Source organism: Salvelinus sp. IW2-2015, unplaced genomic scaffold (assembly GCF_002910315.2).
Source record: "Salvelinus sp. IW2-2015 unplaced genomic scaffold, ASM291031v2 Un_scaffold3615, whole genome shotgun sequence".
Classification (NCBI taxonomy): Eukaryota; Metazoa; Chordata; class Actinopteri; order Salmoniformes; family Salmonidae; genus Salvelinus; species Salvelinus sp. IW2-2015.
Genome location: NW_019944892.1, coordinates 50051 through 58265, shown reverse-complemented (window position 1 = coordinate 58265; position 8215 = coordinate 50051). Strand labels below are relative to the sequence as shown.

Sequence of the window (8215 nt, the reverse complement as noted above, 5' to 3'; positions counted from 1 at the left end):
CTAGTCTGTCTTCTAGTCTGTCTCTAGTCTGTCTCAAGTCTGTCTCTAGTCTGTCTCAGTCTGTCTCTAGTCTGTCTCATAGTCTGTCTCAAGTCTCGTCTCTAGTCTGTCTAGTCTGTCTCAAGTCTGTCTCTAGTCTGTCTCTAGTCTGTCTCAGTCTGTCTCATGTCTCAAGTCTGTCCTCTAGTCTGTCTCAAGTCTGTCACTCTAGTCTCTCTCTAGTCTGTCTCTAGTCTGTCTCTAGCTGTCTCAAGCTGTCTCAAGTCTGTCTTCTAAGTCTGTCTCTAGTCTGTCTCACGTCGTGTCTCAAGTCTGTCTCAGTCTGTCTCAAGTCTGTCTTCAGGTCTGTCTCAAGGTCTGTCTCTAGCAGTCTCAGTCTGTCTCAGTCTGTCCTAGTCTGTCTCTAGTCTGGTCTCTAGACGTCTGTCTCAAGTCTGGTCTCTAGTCTGTCTCTACGTCTGTCTCTAGTCTGTTCATCTAGTCTGTCTCAAGTTCTGTCTCAAGTCTGGTCTCTGTAGTCTGTCTCTAGACTGTTCTCAAGTCTGTCTCTAGTCTTCTGTCTCTAGTGCTGTCTCTAGAGCTGTCTCAAAGTCTGTCTCTAGTCTGTACTACACGTTCTGCTCAGTCTGTCTCAAGTCTGTCTCTAGTCTGTTCTCAAGTCTGTCTCTAGTCTAGTCTCTAGTCTGTCTCTAGTCTGTCTCTAGACTGTCATCTAGTCTGTCTCAAGAGTACTGTCTCTAGGTCTGTCTCTAGTCTGTCTCACGTCTGTCCTCAAGTCTGTCTCTATCTGTCTCAAGTCTGTCTTCTTGTCTGTCATCTAGGTCTGTCTCTAGTCTGTCTCTAGTCTGTCTCTAGACTGTCTCAAGTCTGTCTCTAGTCTGTCTCTAGTCTGTCTTCTAGTCTGTCTCTAGTCTGTCTCTAGCCTTGGTGTTTTTGTTATCATTCCACTCCTCTAAGCAATAGTCCATCACATTCAAATCTGTTTGGCAATGACACAGAGTAAAAAGAGTAAAACGTTTAGCAAAACAGGGTTCTGGGTTCAAGCTAGTCCGTCTCTGACTGGAGCTGGAATATGCATGATGCAATGTCCCAGAATGATGCAAAATATTCTGTGGTTACAGAAAGAGCGACCGCTGATCGGGTCACATACATGTGGAAAAGTCCTGCTGACGTCACATCGGCTATTTACTTTATTTTAGGCAGGCATACGTATTCAGGTGCAAGATACCAGACACTCTGAGCTCCACAGTACTAGTAGCAGTACCAGTACCAGTAGCAGTAGCAGAGCAGTACCAGTACCAGTACCAGTAGCAGTAGCAGTAGCAGTAGCAGCAGCAGTACCAGTAGTAGTAGTATTCGGACCAACACTTTCAATTTCTTCAGAAGACTCAGAAGACATTGTTTGAGGCCGCAACAAGAAGTTCACCATGATCTTGCTGGTGAGTACACTAGGAAATTAGGCTTTGAATGAATGGGACTTCTCCTGATTCAGATTGACACTGTGTAATGCAGAGTACACTATTTGATGATACTTAATGTAACGTATGTGAAATGGCTAGCTAGTTAGCGGTGGTGCGCGCTAATAGCCTTCTCAATCGGTGACGTCACTTGCTCTGAGACCTAGAAGTAGTGGTTCCCCTTGCTCTGCAAGGGCCGCGGCTTTGTGGAGCGATGGGTAACGATGCTTCGTGGTGGCTGTGTTGATGTGTGCAGAAGGTCCTGGTTCGCTCCCGGTTCGGGGCCAGGGACGGTCTAAAGTTATACTGTTACATTAACATAGTCCTCCTATAGTTGTGTAATCGATAACGCTTCACTCAGTAATTTCAACTCATCTGTATACTCTAGTGATGCCATTGGGTTGACGTCCTATTATTACTATCATTACAATCAAACAAACAACCCTTTAAACCAATTAGGCCAACTGCTATGCAACTACAAAAGTGATGACTAAATTCCAATCAACTCCACTGCAATAATATGATTGTAAATCCCTACGAGTGTGCGTGTTTGATGTATAGTATTGAGTAGTCTGTGTAGGGTGTAGTGTGAATGCACCGTAATAGTGCATCCAAATGGGAACACTATTCCCTATGTAGTGCACTACTTTTGACCAGAGTCCTATGGCACTATCAAAAGTATGCACTACATAGGGAATAGGGTGCCATTTGAGACGCTCAATATGTTTAGGTAGGATCTGACACTGTTGTCTTTTGGTCGTTCAGGGTTTGCTACTTGGTGTGTCTGTCTAGTGGTACACACTTGTGCAGCGCCAGCAACCCTTAAATTCAGCGCAAACTCCCCTATTTAGACTGACCAAGAAGGACCGGCCCATCTGGCATTTGCCAGAACTGCCTTTTGCCTGTCCGTTTTCGGATCTGACAAACATTGCTTTTTCCCCCCCCTTTGAATTCAGGGTTTTCTGCTGTCATGTCTAGTCGTTCTGTGTAGAAGTTCTCAATCCCACTGCTGTCCTGCCAGTGAAAGGTGCAGAGTTGTGAAACACCAACACAGACTGACGCAACCGAAGGTTACCTCCATACCGCTAAGATTGAGGAAACCTCTCTGGCCCCCTGGAATTACACGTGAGTAGTTAATAGACCAGGGTTTAAATGACATACCACCACCCCCCCCCCTCCAGGTAAAAGTAGCAGCAGTTGTTGTATTTCTGTTACTAAGCTGATTCCTTAGTCTTTGATTCCTTCTCTTTCAGATACAGCAGCAAACAACAGCCGGACCCCAATTGTCATCAGGAATGCACCTGCTCGAATGTATGGTCAAAGGACTGAAGGCAGTCCCGATTCAATACGAGATGGATGTTTTCACAGAAACTATGTGGAGATACATTTGTTACTTGTATGTGTCCTTGTACGGTTAATGTAGGCTGCACCCTGTGTGAAAGAGAATAAGTGTCACAGCATTTCTGCTAGATGTCTTCCTGAGCAGAGGAGTGTATAGGCCTACTGTTGTAGTGGACATCCCCCAAAATGAACCCTATTCCCTATTATAGTGCACTACTTTAGACCAGATAACCAATTACTGCTGTAATATGTGCTGTAGTATGGATGCTTCCAGAGATCTATTACTATTATCTATTATTACTCTAGATTTACTCAACCTCCTTCCTTGACTGTGATATGTGATTGTCTTACCGACCTTAATTGAATGCACCGACAGTAGGTGGCTCTGGATAAGAGAGTCTGCTAAATGACTCACTACTGTAGTGGCTCTGGATCAGAGAGTCTGCTAAATGACTCACTACTGTATGGCTCTGGATAAGAGGTCTGCTAAATGACTCACTACTGTAGTGGCTCTGGATCAGAGAGTCTGCTAAATGACTCACTACTGTAGTGCTCTGGATAATAGAGTCTGCTAAATGACTCACATACTGTAGTGGCTCTGGATCAGAGAGTCTGCTAAATGACTCACTACTGAAGTGCTCTGGATAATAGAGTCTGCTAAATGACTCACTACTGTAGTGGCTCTGGATTAGAGAAGTCTGCTAAATGACTCACTACTGTAGTGGCTCTGGATAGAGAGTCTGCTAAATGACTCACTACTGTAGTCGACTCTGGATCAGAAGAGTCTGCTAAATGACTCACTACTGTAGTGGCTCTGGATAAGAGAGTCTGCTAAATGACTCACTACTTAGGTGGCTCTGGATAAGAGAGTCTGCTAAATGACTCACTACTGTAGTGGCTCTGGATCAGAGAGTCTGCTAAATGACTCACTACTGTAGTGGCTCTGGATAAGAGAGTCTGCTAAATGACTCACTACTTTAAGTGCTCTGGATCAGAGAGTCTGCTAAATGACTCCACTACTGTAGTGGCTCTGGATAAGAGAGTCTGCTAAATGGACTCACTACTGTTAGTGGCTCTGGATTAAGAGAGTCTGCTAAATGACTCACTACTGTAGTGTGGCTCTGGATCAGAGAGTCTGCTAAATGACTCACTACTGTAGTGCTCTGGATAAGAGAGTCTGCTAAATGACTCACTACTGTGTGGCTCTGGATAAGAGTCTGCTAAATGACTCACTCTGTAGTGGCTCTGGATCAGAGAGTCTGCTAAATGGACTCACTACTGTGCGTGACTCTGGATCAGAGAGTCTTGCTAAATGACTCACTACTGTAGTGGCTCTGGATAAGAGAGTCTGCTAAATGACTCACTACTGTAGTGGCTCTGGATTCATGAGAGTCTGCTAAATGACTCACTACTGATAGTGAGCTCTGGATCAGAGAGTCTGCTAAAAGACTCACTACTGTAGTGGCTCTGGATCAGCAGAGTCTGCCTTAATGACTCACTACTGTAGTGGCTCTTGATAAGAAAGAGTCTGCTAAATGACTCACTACTGTAGTGGCTCTGGATAAGAGAGTCTGCTAAATGACTCACTACTGAAGTGACTCTGGATAAGAGAGTCTGCTAAATGACTCACTACTGTGGTGGATGTAATGAATACCTATGTATTCCATTGTCTTTTTCTTCTTGTCAATTGTTTTTCATATTGAAGGTGAAGGAAAAAAATCTGTTCATTGCGTATTTGATTGATTGTATTCATAAATATATGTCAACAATATTATGTATTTTTCAACAACTGAATGGTTTATATACCTAATAAAATATTATACCTGTTAAACTTGTTTACGAATCTGTATCAAACGGATAGACACTTAGAGATGTTCATGCTATTATGAGACCTGTATTACTCTTGTCTATCTGATTCCCTCTATTCAGTATTTCTATGGCATCGAGTTTTTAAAAAAGGAACATTTTATACGTTTTTTTAAGCGCCCATAGGAAGTAATTGCTTGCGACACTAGTCGAACTGGTTTTAACTTCCGGAAGCTATACTCTCCCTTTCCTGTCAGCCATTTGTGATAAACGGTGAGAGGAATTTTCTCTGTTGTACAAATACGAAAATACTGTACTATTATCAACCATGGATGTCGATTTCGTGAAATAATATTTTGCTAAACAGCTCCGCCTACGGTAATACTTTGTTTGGTTTGAATGCTGACGTTATTTTTATACATTTTATGGTAAAATACAGGCTGCATGCTACCGCTGTTTGCCACATGCTGGAGCCGTCGGCGTCAACGCAGATTTCACATGGCTTCGTAGCCACTAGTCAACTAGTAGAAAATATCCTCTATCAACTAGAGACATCGTTTTCGGGGAAAACTGGGTCTTATTACATTCTTATTATAATACGCGCAGTGTTTCTTYTTCCTAACTCGTGCAAACTGCTAGTCATTTTCAGACTAGTAAACGTTAGCAAGCGTACGTAAATGTAGCTAGCCATTTGTAGGGTGTGAGARCTTTGGTGATGAAATGTCACTTCCTTATGTTATAAAATACATTTTACCAAGACAAATTATTCTGAATCCTTCAGTKGTGTCTCTAACATATCCAAAAAGTCAGATTTCGGAACCTAATATTTCCGATAMTAAGCACTGAGCTCTGTTACCGCTTTCTCACAGCAACTTTTTAGGATTTGACATGTTATGGTGGTCGGTCTGTTTCCGATGTGTCGCAAAATTAGCATTACGGTCTGAGTTAATGTAAAAGGATAGACAAAGAGTTCGCGGTACGCTCAGTGCTCCGTTGACAATTCAGAGATACGTTTGTTCTGGTGAGAAATCTCTGAGAAAAAAAAACACAAATCAAATTTTATTTGTCAAATACACATGGTTAGCAGATGTTAATGCGAGTGTAGCGAAATGCTTGTGCTTCTAGTTCCGACCGTGCAGTATTATCTAACAAGTAATCTAACAAATTCACAACAACTACTTAATACACCCAAATGTAAGGAATGAATATGTACATATAAATATATGGATGAGCAATGGCCGTGTGTCACAGGCAAGATGGTATAGAGCAGTGTATATATACATATGAGATGAGTAATGTAGGATATGTAAACATTATTAAAGCGGTGTTATTTAAAGTGACTAGTGATACCTTTTATGTCCATTTATTAAAGCCAGATTTGAGTGTTTGTTGACAGCAGCCTCTATGTTAGTGGTGGCTGTTTAACAGTCTGATGGCCTTGAGATAGAAGCTGTTTTTTCAGTCTCTATGTCCCAGCTTTGATGCACCTGTACTGACCTCGCCTTCTGGATGATAGCGGGGTGAACAGGCCTTCCTGTGACATCGGGTGCTGTAGGTGTCCTGGAGGGCAGGTAGTTTGCCCCCGGTGATGCGTTGTGCAGACCTCACTACCCTCTGAGAGAGCCTTACGGTTGTGGGCGATACAGCCCGACAGGATGCTCTTGATTGGGCATCTGTAAAATAGGAGTTTCGTAATATAAAACGCCTAKACTAAAATATGAAAACGTGACAAAGACGACGAGTTAAACWGTGAGCCTGTCAATTAGCCTTCATTCTCGCACAGCGTCCAGCCTAGCTAACCAATGCTATTTTTCCTTTAAAAAAAACTTCTCTGGACTCCATTCTTTGTCATGTTAATTTCGTCATTCCTGCAAAGGTAGAAACTCCAATAATTTTGAAATGGATTATGGAGATTTGCAACTTGGACCGTTGGTTTTCATAGATGAGTATATTTTATTTAACAAGGCCAGTCTTTGTTAAATCGTTCGAGTTGGTCGAGGTTGGAGAGATTTGTTGTTTCTCTTTTACTGTTTACACCAACAAATTTTTTGGAAGAATGTATGGGCGTGTTATTTATAACTTCTGGTGCGTTGTAACATCCAAATAGCAATCGTTTTTGTTTATCTTTACTTGTGTGTACTTCACTGGCGTGGCTCCCGTGCCCACCCTGATGGGCACCTGCCCAGGGCAAGCGGGACTGGAAGGACTGGAACAGTAGAAGAGGATACTCCAGCCCCGAATAATCACAATTGTAGTCAGGCCCACGAAGCCCCCACTCACACCACCCTGGAGAGGGAGAGAACGAGGACAGAGGGAGGATGGTAGTAGAAACAATCCATTAGGTCGTCCTAAGAAGAAGGAAAACTATTGTTCAGTACTCGGACACTAAACAACTTGAAACAACACAATGAACTCCCAAGTCAATCACAGTCTGTGTGAAAATCAAAACTGTCCCACTAGAAAGCAACACTGATTAGACAATAAAAATTTCACATTGACGTTGTGCAAAATGGGAATGCTATAGCACAAACAGTGGGGAATTAGCCCAATGCAAGAACACCCCCAATAAGGATGGTTTTCTTGCAGGGGGGGTAGGTGACGGTTCGTCGGTGACTCACAGGACCACCTTCTCAGTTCCTATGTGAGCTCTTACCGCGCTGACTGATATGTTTTGGTCACGTTTGAAAATGCTGATGGCGGGGTGCTTCAGTTTTTTTCTTTTCACTCTAAGGGGTTGCAGGAGACGGAGGTTCTACAACCCCACACAGTTGGCTCAGAGGTAGTGCAGCCTTCATCCAGGATGTGGCACAATCAAATGCGGCTGTGGCAAGGGAAAAGGTTGCTTTATTTTGTCTGTCAGGCGTAGTGTCCAGAGCATGAGCCGCTACCCCAGGGAGACCAGACTAATGTACATCCAGGAGGACGTGGAGGAGGCCCGTTTAGCGAAGGGGCACAAACCAGCACCAGGAACAGCGGCTTACTCCGCCTTTGTGCAAACGTCTGACCGTCTTACCAACCGCTATTGAACGTTTACGTACATTCACCGCTATGAAACGAGGTACGTAATTACCACCGCTATGAACGTTTACGTATATTACCACCGCTAGTGAAACGTTTCGTAATTGCCACCGCTATGAAACGTAATTATCTTCCCGTCTTCACATCCTACCCGCAAAAGAACCAACCACGAGGACAACGGGTAAAAAAGAGGTTATTTTATTTCAGCATCACAAGGGATTTTAATTCAGCTAGCTGGACTGGAGTCGCCGAAGGAGAACGTTTTTTTCTTTTTATGTCCGAAACAACACTTAATGAATTCAATGTCTTGGGTTCCGGGCTACCACACTGACATTTTGTGTGAGACTAACCGTGCCTAATGTTTTGAATCATTTCCTTTGCTACACTGACAGATCCAGTTTGACGATCATCAACTCAAAATCAATAGCAGAACGACGCCGGTGAATTCCGTGGACCGTTACGTCTCCACGTAAATGGTCAGAGTGCCCCTGTGTATGATGGAAGCCTGTCGAGTAGCTAGCAGCCCGTGAAAACACCCAGCCTGTCATTCATTCCTCGCCAATATTGTACGTCAGCATAAATGAGCATGGAGC

General features: G+C 43.4%; 1 long non-coding RNA gene across 1 annotated transcript in view; it reads left to right on the top strand.

Annotated features, from left to right (window-relative positions):
* The first annotated feature begins 8057 nt into the window (after positions 1 to 8057).
* Positions 8058 to 8215, top strand: part of LOC139025944 (uncharacterized) — a 1527-nt gene continuing 1369 nt past the window's right edge. Inside the window, exon 1 of the long non-coding RNA XR_011477635.1 lies at positions 8058 to 8098. This is a non-coding gene — a long non-coding RNA (uncharacterized lncRNA). The remainder of the gene's footprint in view (positions 8099 to 8215) is intronic.